This window comes from Haematobia irritans, chromosome 3, assembly GCF_050003625.1.
Source record: "Haematobia irritans isolate KBUSLIRL chromosome 3, ASM5000362v1, whole genome shotgun sequence".
In the NCBI taxonomy this organism is placed as follows: domain Eukaryota; kingdom Metazoa; phylum Arthropoda; class Insecta; order Diptera; family Muscidae; genus Haematobia; species Haematobia irritans.
This window is the reverse complement of record NC_134399.1, coordinates 48975016-48988493: the sequence shown is the minus strand read 5'-3', so window position 1 is coordinate 48988493 and position 13478 is coordinate 48975016. Positions and strand designations below refer to the sequence as shown.

At 31.1% G+C, this 13478-nt stretch overlaps 2 long non-coding RNA genes across 3 annotated transcripts; both read left to right on the top strand.

The window, feature by feature from the left end:
- The first annotated feature begins 532 nt into the window (after positions 1 to 532).
- On the top strand, positions 533 to 6936 carry LOC142228013 (uncharacterized). Of its 2 annotated transcripts, XR_012720040.1 has the most exons (4): positions 533 to 628; positions 5699 to 5935; positions 6001 to 6364; positions 6429 to 6936. It is a non-coding gene; the product is annotated as an uncharacterized LOC142228013 (long non-coding RNA). The 2 variants fall into 2 exon arrangements; XR_012720039.1 differs by lacking the exon at positions 533 to 628 and having other exon boundaries at positions 4804 to 5935.
- Positions 6937 to 9212: 2276 nt separating this feature from the next.
- Positions 9213 to 10541, top strand: LOC142230059 (uncharacterized). Its single transcript, XR_012720568.1, has 2 exons — positions 9213 to 9558; positions 10391 to 10541. It is a non-coding gene; the product is annotated as an uncharacterized LOC142230059 (long non-coding RNA).
- Positions 10542 to 13478: the final 2937 nt, after the last annotated feature.

The following is a 13478-nucleotide window of genomic DNA, read 5'->3' as shown; positions in this document are numbered from 1 at the left end:
GCCCGGCCGACTTAAGACTTTCCTTGCATTTTTATTTTTCGTTAAAATTGTGTTACGTCCCATAACGTTAGATTTAAATTTTAAGTACATAGATTTTGTAGAAGTATATACAATTTTGTCTTCAGATTCAAATTCATGCATATGGAAATATAAACCTTTATATAGCTCGCAACAAATTTAAAGGATTTGAAATAGTGTCAATAATTTTGGTCCACAAATACATATACTGTTGGTATATTCTCATATTATGATGGGTATTTATATCATTATTTTATTTTTTAAACATTGCCATAAATTTGAAATATAGAATTCAATTGGCATCTAATGTGAAATTAAGATCTTTTTTGGCACACATAAATAAACACGATACTTTATATCGTCCACTTACGGTACCCCCACAATAGAACTACAAATTAGTGGTATTAAAATGAGATTTAGTTATATTACCCGGAGTCGACTCCGGAGTCGGAGTCGGAGTCGAGCTGATGAAAAATGCTGGAGTCGGAGTCGGAGTCGAGCAAAATTGGCTCGACTCCACAGCCCTGATTTTATAAGTCAATGTTATTTGTTTTAATAAAATTGATAAGTTCTTTTAAGTCGATAGTTTCCGCATTTTTGAGTAAAATTGGTAACTTGGAAAATTTTTTAAAGAAGTTGTAGTTCTTTCTGGTTTGTTCAAATTTGTTGCAGTGAAATATAAGATGGTGTTAATTTTCAAGGACGTTGCAAGTTTCGCAAGTATTGCTGTCAATTAGTTTCTTATTAAAAAGGAATTGTTTTGAGTATGTATGCCCGGAGAGGTTGATAAGTTTTATGTTAGGAGGTGGTAATGAGGAGTCTTTATACCATGGAATTTTTGGTGGTTCGTTGAAAAATTGGTAAAAGTATGTACCTTTATGAAGAGATGTGGTTTGGTATTCTTCTTTCCATTCTTTCCAAAGGTAATCTCTAATGGCATTTTGAGCATCTTTTATTGAAAATTTTGATTCAATTATGCAGCCATTTGTTGCTGCGTGTTTGGCGTAGTAATCTGCCAGTTCATTTGGTTGGATTCCTACATGAGAGGGAGTCCAGACTATTACTAGTTGTGATAGTGGGGAGTTGTTTACTTTACTGATTATGTTATTAATCATATAGTTGTGGGCAGTGTTGTTTCTCATGAGGATGCAAGCATTTTTACTGTCAGTGAAAATGGCAACTTTATGAATCCCGTCTTCAATAATAGGGCTGTTTTCTTTTAGCACTGGGTACCCTATATATATATATATATATATATATATATATATATATATATATATATATATATATATATATATATATATATATATATATATATATATATATATATATATATATATATATATATATATATATATATATATATATATATATATATATATATATATATATATATATATATATATATATATATATATATATATATATATATATATATATATATATATATATATATATATATATATATATATATATATATATATATATATATAATATATATATATATATATATATATATATATATATATATATATATATATATATATATATATATATATATATAATATATATATATATATATATATATATATATATATATATATATATATATATATATATATATATATATATATATATATATATATATATATATATATATATATATATATATATATATATATATATATATATATATATATATATATATATATATATATATATATATATATATATATATATATATATATATATATATATATATATATACATATGCAACTCCATGAGTCAAAGTGTGTAGATGTTGAATAAGGTCGGACTTAGACAGCTACCTTGCGGAATGCCATTGAAAATGACTACACTGTTTTTACCCATGATGAGCGTTCTCCTGCTGAGAAATCAATGAATCCAAGCAGCCATGTGTTGGGGAAATTAAGATTCATCATTATTTTAATAAGGATATTTTGTCTACACATTCATATGCTGTTGATACATCTGTGTCATAATTGTTTTTTTCGCCTTTTTCCTTGTATACTGATAGTGAGTGTAACAGTCATTTACACATGAAGCTGCAGACTTATGTTTTTGATATATGTGGCAGGACATTGTTTTTAATCAAAAATTCATTAAGCCTATTTTTCACCATTAAAAGAAATAGGTCTATTAAAAAGAAATAGGTCTAAAATTTGTTATATCTGTAAGATATTTGCCTCTTTTCGGAATTGGAATTATTTTAATCTTCCTCCACTCTTCATTTATTTCACATTTTGCCCATGCATTATTTAATGCATGGCAAAATGCATGCCTTTTTTCTCCTTCAGTATTTTGAAAAACTCCATTAAGATAAAGTTTTCTGAAAATTCAAAGTGAACCAGTTTGGTTTGGGAATTATTGTTGTTTGGAATTTTTTCCATAAGATTTTTTAAGAATTTATTATTGTTTACTGCACTCCAGTTGAGGGAAGTGTCAGTAAAGCCAGAGTTTTTGCATCCTCGTACAAACTTAAAAAATTTATTTGAATTTGTGTTTAAATGATCAATCTTTGATGTAAATGAGTTCTTCTTTGCGAATTTAATCGAGTTTCTGAGGTTAGCTATCTACTGATGAAGATTTTCTGCGTTTGAGCTACTTTTGCACAAATCAAACCGTTTTTGTGCCGCCTGCCGTAAACGATACAGTCTTTCTACTGAATCATTTCACCATGCTTTGGGTGTTCTTTTAGAGCTTATCTTGAAAGTAGCATTTTTAATTTCAGTTTTCAGTGACATGTGTATTTCGTCAATGTCAGTGGAGAAACACAACTGATTTAGATTTTTTAGTAGTTTTGTTTTAGATAAAAAATTTCGATTTTTAATGGAGTTTTCTTGACAAGTAATTTGAATTGGGAAATGATGGCTGCCCCCAGTGTAGTTTTGATTACTTTCCATGTTAAGGATAGATTACTGTTTGTGAAGGATAGGTCCACGACTGATCCTGACATTTCTGTTATGTTTCTCTTGAAAGTTATATCACCATTGTTGAGGCATCTAAAAACAGAGCCCTCAAAAATATTCAGAACCATTTTACCGCGGACGGAATCGAAACTGTCGCCAAAGATTCTTGATCTAGGATTGAAATCGCCACATACGAAAATATTTGATTTGTTCATTTTTTAAAATTGCAGTTTGTACGGAGTGAGGAAAGTATTCCGACACAAGTGTAATATTATTCGTAAGGTTGGTAGTTTCACATATTAAAATGTCTAAATTAGTTTCGAATTTAATTTTCTTAAATTTTATTTCTTTTAAGGCATATTGCAACACCTCCGTAATTGTCAACTCTCTTTTTTGAAATAATGTTGTAATTTGCTGATTTCGATTCAGAATCTTTTTCATCATAGTTAAAAATCATCACTTGAGAGACATACATAAATTTGAAATTTGTTGAGATAGAAATCTAGATTTCTTTTTTTGTTTGGACTCTGTATATTGTATTGAAGTAGATTCACAATTTGCGTGATTTCATTGAGACGTGTGTGCACTTAAATTTGCTGATTTGCTGTTTATAGATTTTTGTATCAGGTTCCGCAGAGGGTAAGCATCTTTTGGGAGAAGTTGCAGCTATTTTGCTGTATTTTATTTTAGTGATTCTCTTGTTTATTTCTTCAGTTATAGACTTGGTTGGAGCTTTACTTTTTTTGGGAAATGTTGGAAATTCGTTTTTGTACTGAGGTTCATCAAGAATAGCGTAATAGTTTGAAATTGTTTGTTTTTGAAGACATTCCTTTCGTGACAGATTGGACAAAGCCATTAAGTGTCTAATGTTTTTCTCATCTTTGTATTTGGACACTCATAGAAAAAAGTCTGTTGTTAATAGCAAACACTGTCTGCTATTTTTCAGCAAACAAAATGCTGCTGTTTTAACAGATTTTTTGCTAAAACAGCAAACAATTTGTTATTTTGGAACAGCAGGCATAATGCAGAAAAGTCAGTAGTTTGCTGAAATTTTCTGCTGATCCGAATAAAATTATAAAGTCTCTCCAGCCAAATGCACAATAGTAAAAAACTTCAAAAACGTTAAAAACTTCAAACGTTAAAAACAATTAGTATTTTTTGATTATGCAATAACATTTGTGAACAAGCAACACTTTTTAGTAATTTACATTTTAGTAATTACATTTACATTTACAAAGGTGAGTATTAAGTTCGAGTTTAGCCGCTAAAATCGCTAAAGTGAAAACTAAATCAGTATGAAAAATGCATGAAATTATACATATTTGTTGCAAATTTCATTATAACTGGATGGGGAAAAGCCCAAAGCAAATTTTCACAAAGTTTGTATTCCTTAAATTGGATTATTAAAGAAAAGTAATCGTGAAAAAATTACGGTTTTAGCGGCTATAGGTGGGTATTAAGTTCGAGTTTAGCCGCTAAAATTGTCATTTTTTCACGATTACTTTTCTTTAATAATCCATTTTAAGGAATACAAACTTTGTGAAATTTTGCTTTGGGATATTCCCCATCAAGTTATAATGTAATCTGCAACAAATATGTATAATTTTATAACTTTTTTTACTGATTTAGTTTTCACTTTAGTGAAAATTAGCGGCTAAACTCAAACTTAATACTCACCTTAAAGCTGAGTACTATGTTCAGTTTTCAAGTTGAAAACCCGCTTATTTTCACGGTTACTTTTTTAATTTAATTGAATTATAAATACAAAATGGTTCACAATCAATTCCTTAGATCTTTTCCATTCATTATTTCGCAAGACTTTTTATAAATATAATCGTCTTCATATAGATTTTTGTACTTTTAATTTAGTGTTTTGGTGAAAAATACGAACATAGTACTCACCTTAAAGGCTAAATTTACATTTTAGTAATTATCCTCTAAAATCGTCTTTTTTCCACGATTACTTTTCTTTAATAATCCATTTTAAGAAATACAAACTGTGTGAAAATTTGGGCTATTCCAAATCAAGTTATAATGAAATCTTAAACAAAAATGTATAATTTCATGCATTTTTCTTACTGATTTAGTTTTCACTTTAGCGATTTTAGCGGCTAAACTCGAACTTAATACTCACCTTAAACTCGAACTTAATACCCACCTTAAGGTAGGTTCGAGTTTAGCCGCTAATTTTTCACGACTACTTTTCTCTAGTTACTGGTCTGCATTCGCGTACTTTTCAGCAATTTTAAGCAAAGAGTAAAATGCACATTTATAATTTTGCTAGTTTTTATTGGATAATTATTAGCTCCGTTCGAGAAAACGATAATTTTTGATCATTATTAAAAAATTTTACTGGAAGTCGTTCGTTTACACCAAAACGCCAGCAAAAGAGAACCGGAGAGAGACTACATTTGACAGTTATGAGATAGAGAAATTGCAAGTTTTTGCTAGAGATTTTTTCCCAGTAAAATCTTGCAAACCATAGCATACGTTGCTGGTTATTGATAACAAACAAAGTACCAATACAATGTATATGTTCGGCAACTACGATTAGAAGTTAAATAGCAGCTGAAATTTTCAATTTGCAAATAGTTACTCGATACCGTTCGTGTACTTTTTAGCAATTTTTTGTAAAATACACTCTTACTCTCTTCCCAATAAACACAGAATGAGCGTTTTTCAAATGCAACACCTTTTCAGTTTGAGGGTAAATATCATTTTCAACATAAATTCAACTTGACTTGAAACAGCTCATCTTCAATACATCTTCAAATTGTTTGCGAATTACAACCAATTTGGCAAAATGTTGACGAAAACTTTGAAAATGTGTTGAAGATAATTGGAGAAAACTTTGACAAAACACTACCCTGAAATGCAACGAAAAAACCACATGGTTTCCAATACTACTTTGGACAACAAAGTTCGTGGAAGAAATACAAAAATGTGGACATTTTTTAATAATCAATTGAAATTGCTTATAATAATTGGTAAGTAAAACTAAAATACGAAATGAAAACTTTAAGGAAGTCACTAAAAACAAATCTCTTTGCAGACAACTAAAATATTTGGATGCTGATTCTTGGACACATTAAGAGACTGGCCGATGAAAAATGATAGTGGCTTATCGAGAAGAGAAAGTTTCCATAAATCAAAGTGCAACCAAAAAAACTTGGTATTTATTCTTTTCCATATCAACAACTACTGGATGATAATTCGCATCACATCGATAGTTTAATTTACATCGCATCATCGGTTTAATTTGTTATTTTGTGAATTGAAATTGCTGGAAATTTATTCCAATTATCTAGTCATCAAGTTCCTGAAAATTGCCCATATTTTAATAACAACAATTTTGTAACACCAACGTTCTTGAGGAAAACACGAGGTACGTGGTCAGTTGGAAGAAATACAAATTGGTAAGTCAAAATAAAAAGTGAAATGAAAACATAATGGAAATCACAAAACTCGATTGTTTTGCAGAAAACTAAAATCATTGGATGGTATATTCTTGGAAGATGTTGGCCGATGTAAAACCGATGAAGGGAACAACAAAGAAAAGTTTTCAGAAAACTTACAAGGTGCAACCAATTAAAACAAAGTGCAACAATTCCTTTATCAAGAACTGGATGAAAATGTGCATTACATCAATTTACATCCCGTCATCAGTTTGATATTTTGTGATTTCCTCTTGCTGGAATCTATTCTAACACACAAGCCAGCAAGTTCCTCGATAGTAATTATTTCAAATTGCCAGGATATTAATTAATAGTTATTTGACACCAACATTATGGAGGAAATGGAATTATACATGTAAAAATGTTTAAGATATTTAAAGTTGTATTCATAGTTTTATTTATTAATACGTTTAATAAGATAATTACATTTTGATTGGTATTATATTATTATTTTTATATATTATTAATGTTATTTTTAAGATTATTATATTTGTTAACGAAAAAAATAATAAAATTTACAAAATCTCTAGAAATTTAGTATTGACTTTCAGTTAGAACTAGGATTGACTTTCATACAAATTGTGGTTTGAAAGTACTCGCAACAATGCAAATTTTTTATTTTTATCACATTGAAAACTGTTTGAGAAATTATTGAGTAGCGATGCATTTCAATTTGAGGATTACAATTGAGAAATTATTGCTATTGTGTTGAATTTTACTGTTGAGGGTAATGTCTGTTTTTTGTTGAGAACGCGATTTTCTCAACAATTTCTCAACTTGAATATTACCCTAATCCTTTGAAAAAATGTTTGAAAAATTATTGAATTTTAGTATTTTTCAAACGTTTGTGTTTGTTGGGTTGCTAGTTTTTACTGGATATTTTTTACTGGAAAAGTACGCGAACAGACCTATTGCTAGAAAAGTACGCAAACAGGCCTAATAGGGCTGTTTTCTTTTTGCACTGGATGCAACATTTGTATGGGCTATCCAGAACATCTCATCAGTGCAAGTCGCGCCGATGTTGCCAGATTGCATTTTGATAAAGTGACGCTTCATCGATTCACAATAGCAGTTTATTGTGACTAATTTGTCGAAAAACATGAAATTCAAAGTGGTACAGTGCCATAAATAATCGCAGCAGTAAATATTTATTACTAATTGGAGCATTTCATACATTAAAAATTCAAGATTTCACTTCTATTCTGTGATTGTTTTTAAACAGCTGATGGCAGTGTTGCATATTTTTGGAGATGTCCTGGATAAACGAGTACTCTGTTTTCTTTTAGTCCTTCACGACTTAGGGTATCCAGTGCTAAAAGAAAACAGCCCTAATGTTGGTTTTGACAAATGTCAACGTCGATATGTCAAACGCCAACGCCGTCAAAACATCACTTTTAAACGAAAACACGAGACAAGCCGGGAAAAATTATTTTGTGTTGTTTGGTAAGTATTGTGTTGTTTGGTAAGTATTAGATTGTATAATATTGTATTCCTTTTAAAGAACTTTTGTTTTTAATAATTTTTAGATTGGAAAATTGCTATTATACATTGATATATGGGAGCAACCGTCGTACAATGGTTCAAGCCCGTTTCGCATACGAAAGTTTATGGATTCAATCCTAGTTTCGACTAAACACTATAAAGTTTTGCAACGGTGGATAGGTGGGTTACCCCCTCTGGAATGTTGGTCAAATTTCTGAGTGTTTCAAACCTACTCTAAATTTTTCCTCGCAATGGGAAATGGTGTTCAGGCTCGGCTATTAAAAGGAGATTCCTTCACTGTTAGAAAAATATGTTTTTCATATGTTTCGATATAAACAAAATGTGTTTCGGGCACAATTTTTAAACACAATATATTTAAGTGCAAACATGTAATGTTCTCAAACTAACACTAAATGTTTGGAACACATATGTTAATATGTTAGAATATATTATGTTTGGGGCATGCATGTTTCATAAAAATTATATGTGTGAATGTAAACATATATAAATTTACAAATTTCGAGTAAACATATATATGTTGTGATATTTTATTCAGAGAGCGAAAGAGAGAGAGAGAGAGAGAGTATAGAGAAAGAAATAGAGATAAAAACCGGGAGGGTTGACGAAAGATATCAAATTAACACAGCGAGAGAATCGAAAGAGAGCAATTTCTGTGAAACCGCTTATATGTTGTTTCGGAAACTGCTTTATGATAAGGCCAAAAATTTTATACGCTTAAGTCTAAATATTATTTAATTTAAGTCTAAATATTATTTAATTTGTGTATATTATAAAATTATTTATGTATGTTTATACTCGACCCCACGTTCTTCCTTTGTTAGAGTTTTTGAATTCCTTCCAAAATATCAAACTTTTATACCAAAACAACAAAAAACAAAACTGTTATTTTTGCAATAAAAAAATCATATTTTATCCAAAAACTCAGTCCATTTCGTTTATATCAAGCACTGTTTCTGACTGTAAATCTTGATTAACCCACATTTCGAAGTTTCATTATAAAAATTTAATATAGTATAAATATAAATGCGTAAATTAAAAAAAAAAACAATTGGTGTTTGGTCGGAGCAGGGATTGAACCCACGACCCTTTGCATGTACGGCAGACATGCTAACCACTGCTCCACGTTGCCAACACATGTATGTTTCTGTTAAATAATGTTATGTTTGCATGGGCTCGTGGGCGCTGCAAACTATGCTATATAAATGTAACTTATAACGATAATTGTCTTCTAGTGACTGTAACAGCTACGTAGCTCAGTGGTAGTGTGTTGGCTTACAAACTGTATGGTCCTCGGTTCGATTCTCCGTCCAGGCGAAAGGTAAAATTTAAAAAAATTATAAAATTGAATAATTTCTTCAACATTATTTGTATTACAGAAAAAGGTGCCAAGAACTAAAAAATTTCGTGGAAGTGAAAATTGTGTTAGGGAATGAGCACAATCTTCTTTGGGGAAAATTCTTCCAAGCATATAATATTTTTGGCTCAAAATGCTTCCAAAAATAGAATATGTTCACATAAAACAAACATATTAATGTTTCGGCAGTATCCAATAATATATGTGCTTCCTGCAAAATATGTTTGGAACATATGTTAGAGAGGCGATTTTTTTTGAGGGTGCGAATGTTTCACAATTCGCAAAGTTCATCTTAAATGTGAGTATTAAAACCAGGATAACTTTACAACCTTGCTATTTTACTAAATACGGAGAATAATGTATGCTTTTAGTTTTAACCATTTTAATTTTTGCTAAAAGTACCTATTTGAACTTTGATGACGTCGTTCAATACAATACCTATAAATAAAAAAAATAGTTTACAAAATAAAATTTTTGTGAGGTATATTTGATGTGAGGTGATTTTTTAATGCATTTTCATTTCCTGAATTCGAATATAGAAGTAAAATTTTTATATGCAACACGTTTTGAGATATACTTACATTTTTAGTTTTTTACTAGACGCGAGAATCATATCTCAAGCTAGAAATGTCCGCTTATATCGTTGAATCTGAGATGAGTTATGTGGTTCTAAATATATCGATAAAAATTGTGCACATTTTCATCATGTTTTACAGTGATTCTGTGCCGGTGGAAAAGTGCCAACAGTTGAAATAACGTCCGGTTTCACTTTATGCTCGTAAAGGTGATACTTTAACGTAAAAATAAGATTGGAAGGAAAATGACAAAGTTATACGCATATTTTTTGAAAATGTGCCCTTTTTTAAATATATTTTGAACCACTTAACTTATTACAGATCCACATTTGTTCGATATAATCATACATTTTTAGCGCGAGAAATGATTTTTCTAATGAAAAAATGATAAAAAAATATAAGTATATCTGAAAAACTGTTTCATTAAAAAATTTTTAACCTCTTTTTTCGAATTCACTTGATGAAAATACATAAAAAGCAACCTCTAATCAAATGTAAATTGTAGTGTAAACTAGTGTAGTTACTAATTGCTTTTTCTACTTCTTTTCATTACAGATTGTTATGTTTTATCCGCGTGTATAAGACCAAAGAAGAAAAATATACGTAAATAAATCTTGTACAACACTTCAACTCAACTTCCAATACTTCGATGGAATTCAATTTATTTCACACATTTAATAAATGTAGAAGTTATTGTATTAAATGATTTACGGGTTTCATATCAACGTATCGTTAAAAACGACCAATTTTGTTGCTGGGACAACAAACATTTGTAGTTGTTATAGCAGTAAAAATGTTAGCTATTTCAACTAACGCAGTTTGCTATTTCAGCAGCGATGTTTGTCAAAAACTTTTAGCAAACAAGTTTGCTAATTCAACAGCATTTGTTTGCTATTTTAACTGTAAAAAATGTTTGCTGTTTCAACTAACGAATGTTTGCTGAAACAACTGCATGCTACTGCTGTCCCTTTTTCAGCAAACAAAATCTGCTGTTTTAGCAAACATTTTTGCTATTATGAGTAACAAAATTTTTTGGGTGTAGCATTTATCAGAATCCATTGCGTTATGGTCATTCTGATTGCAGAGAACGCATCTGGGAGTGAGGCAAATATTTTGGCATTTAATAGTGGACATGCAGAGAGAGCATTTGACGTCCAGGCAGATGTTTGGGCAAATAATGTTTTGACCGCAAAGTAAACACCGTTTCCTTGAGCGACATCTGTTTGCGATGTGGCCTAGCCTACCACAGTTTTTGCACAACCGTACTTGTGGAACGTATGGTATTAAACATGTAGATCTCTTTTACAAGAGCATCCGATATCAAGCCAATTTTGATTGTTTCTGATGGTATATACCTGCCATTCTCATTTTTGATTTTGAATCTCTCGATTGATACTGTATCGAAATTATTTTGTGGATTTATATTAATTTCATTAACAATTTCCTCACCAGTGAATTGTGTGGGTACATATTTGATTATGTAAAATTTTTGTAAAAAACGGTCCGGAATGAGAGCTTTTAGACCCAAAGATTCTAGGTTTCCATTAAGAACAAATTTGTTTGCCGAGTTTGAATCGTTGAAGGATAACCGGAAGGTATTTTATGCAATATTTTTTGATATGACTTTTTCATTTATATTTGCACTTTTCAACTTGGCATATAGATGTAATTCTGAGTTTTTCCTTCTTGTAGAAATTGGCACTTCTGAAGACACAAACACATAAAAGGGGCCTGGATGATTTTGGGAATAAAGAATTTGTTTATCTTTATAGAAATTATAATAATGCACATCCTCTACTTGAGTGTCATACGTGTTTGCACTGCTTGGTTTGTTTACTTTTGATTGGTTTTCATTTGTTGTAGAAGTTTTGTCTTCTTTTCTTAAAAAAGGCATGTATTTTTAATTTTTTTATTTTCCCGAACTATCGGGGGCTCATTTCTTTTTCTTGGATCAAGCCTTGGAGGCGGATCTTCATCCTCCATTGTGGCATTTAATAAAAAACAAAGTCAAAAGGTAAAAAGTTTCACTCCAAAATCTAATTGCCTATTTGACCAAAACAATAACAAAAGCACTGCACTTGTATCTTTTATATCTTTGTTGGTTGTAAGTTTTTTTACGTGTTTTTTGATTTGAAGCACAAAGCGAGTAGCGACCAGCGCAAAGTAGTCTAACGTCAACACAAGTTGAGAAACGACTGAAATGCTTTTCTCTTGTTTGGAATTGTAATCTTGCCACGCTGGAATGCTATGCAAGAAACAGCTGTTACTGAAGATCATTTCCAATCGGGTGAAATTATTGCACTAACAAACAATAGATGGCGTTGTATTAGCAATATAAGGGTGAATGGTTACACTACCCACCGATAGATGGCGTTGTGTTAGCAATAGTAGGGGTGTTCGTGTATATCAAGGCCGTAGCCACGATTTTAATTCGGGGGGGGGGGGGTTCAACTTTAAAAAAAAATATTCATATAATCTCATGTGTAGAAAATTTTATTTATGCATAGGTATGTATACAATATTTTTATACCCACCACCATAGAATGGTGACGGGGGTATAATAAGTTTGTCATTTCGTTTGTAACACATCGAAATATCGATTTCCGACTATATAATGTATATATATTCTTAATCAGGGAGAAATTCTAAAACGATATAACGATGTCCGTCAGTCTGTCTGTCTGTTGTAATCACGCTACAGTCTTCAATAATGAAACAATCGTACTGAAATTTTGCACAAACTCGTCTTTTGTCTGCAGGCAGGTCAAGTTCGAAGATGGGCTATATCGGTCCAGGTTTTGATATAGTCCCCATATAAACCGACCTCCCGATTTGGGGTCTTGGGCTTATAGAAATCGTAGTTTTTATCCAATTTGCCTGAAATTTGAAACCTAGAGGTATTTTATGACCATAAAGAGGTGTGCCAAAAATGGTGATTATCGGTCCATGTTTTGGTATAGCCCCCATATAGACCGATCTCCCGATTTTACTTCTTGGGCTTATAGAAACCGCAGTTTTTATTCAATTTACCTGAAATTGGAAATCTAGAGGTATTTTAGGACCATAAAGAGGTGTGCCAAAAATGGTGATTATCGGTCCATGTTTTGGTATAGCCCCCATATAGACCGATCTCCCGATTTTACTTGTTGGGCTTATAGAAACCGTAGTTTTTATCCAATTTGTCTGAAATTGGAAATCTAGAGCTATTTTAGGACCATAAAGAGGTGTGCCGAAAATGGTGAGTATCGGTCCATATTTTGGTATAGCCCCCATATAGACCGATTTCAAGATTTTACTTCTTGGGCTTCTAGAATCCGAAGTTTTTATCCTATTTGCCTGAAATTGGAAATCTAGAGGTATTTTCGGGTCATAAAGAGGTGTGCCGAAAACGGTGAGTATCGGTCCATATTTTAGTATAGCCCCCATAAGAACGATCTCCCGATTTAACTCCTTGGGTTTCTAGAAACCGTAGTTTTTATCTGATTTGCCTGAAATTGTAAATATTCTGGTATTTTAGGCTCACAAAAACGTGTATCGGATTAAGTTCTTACCGATCCATTTGGTAATGCCTCCATATAGACCGACTTCACTTCTTGAGGGTGTAGAAGGCGCACTGATCATGAGAATTGCTTGAAACTCAATG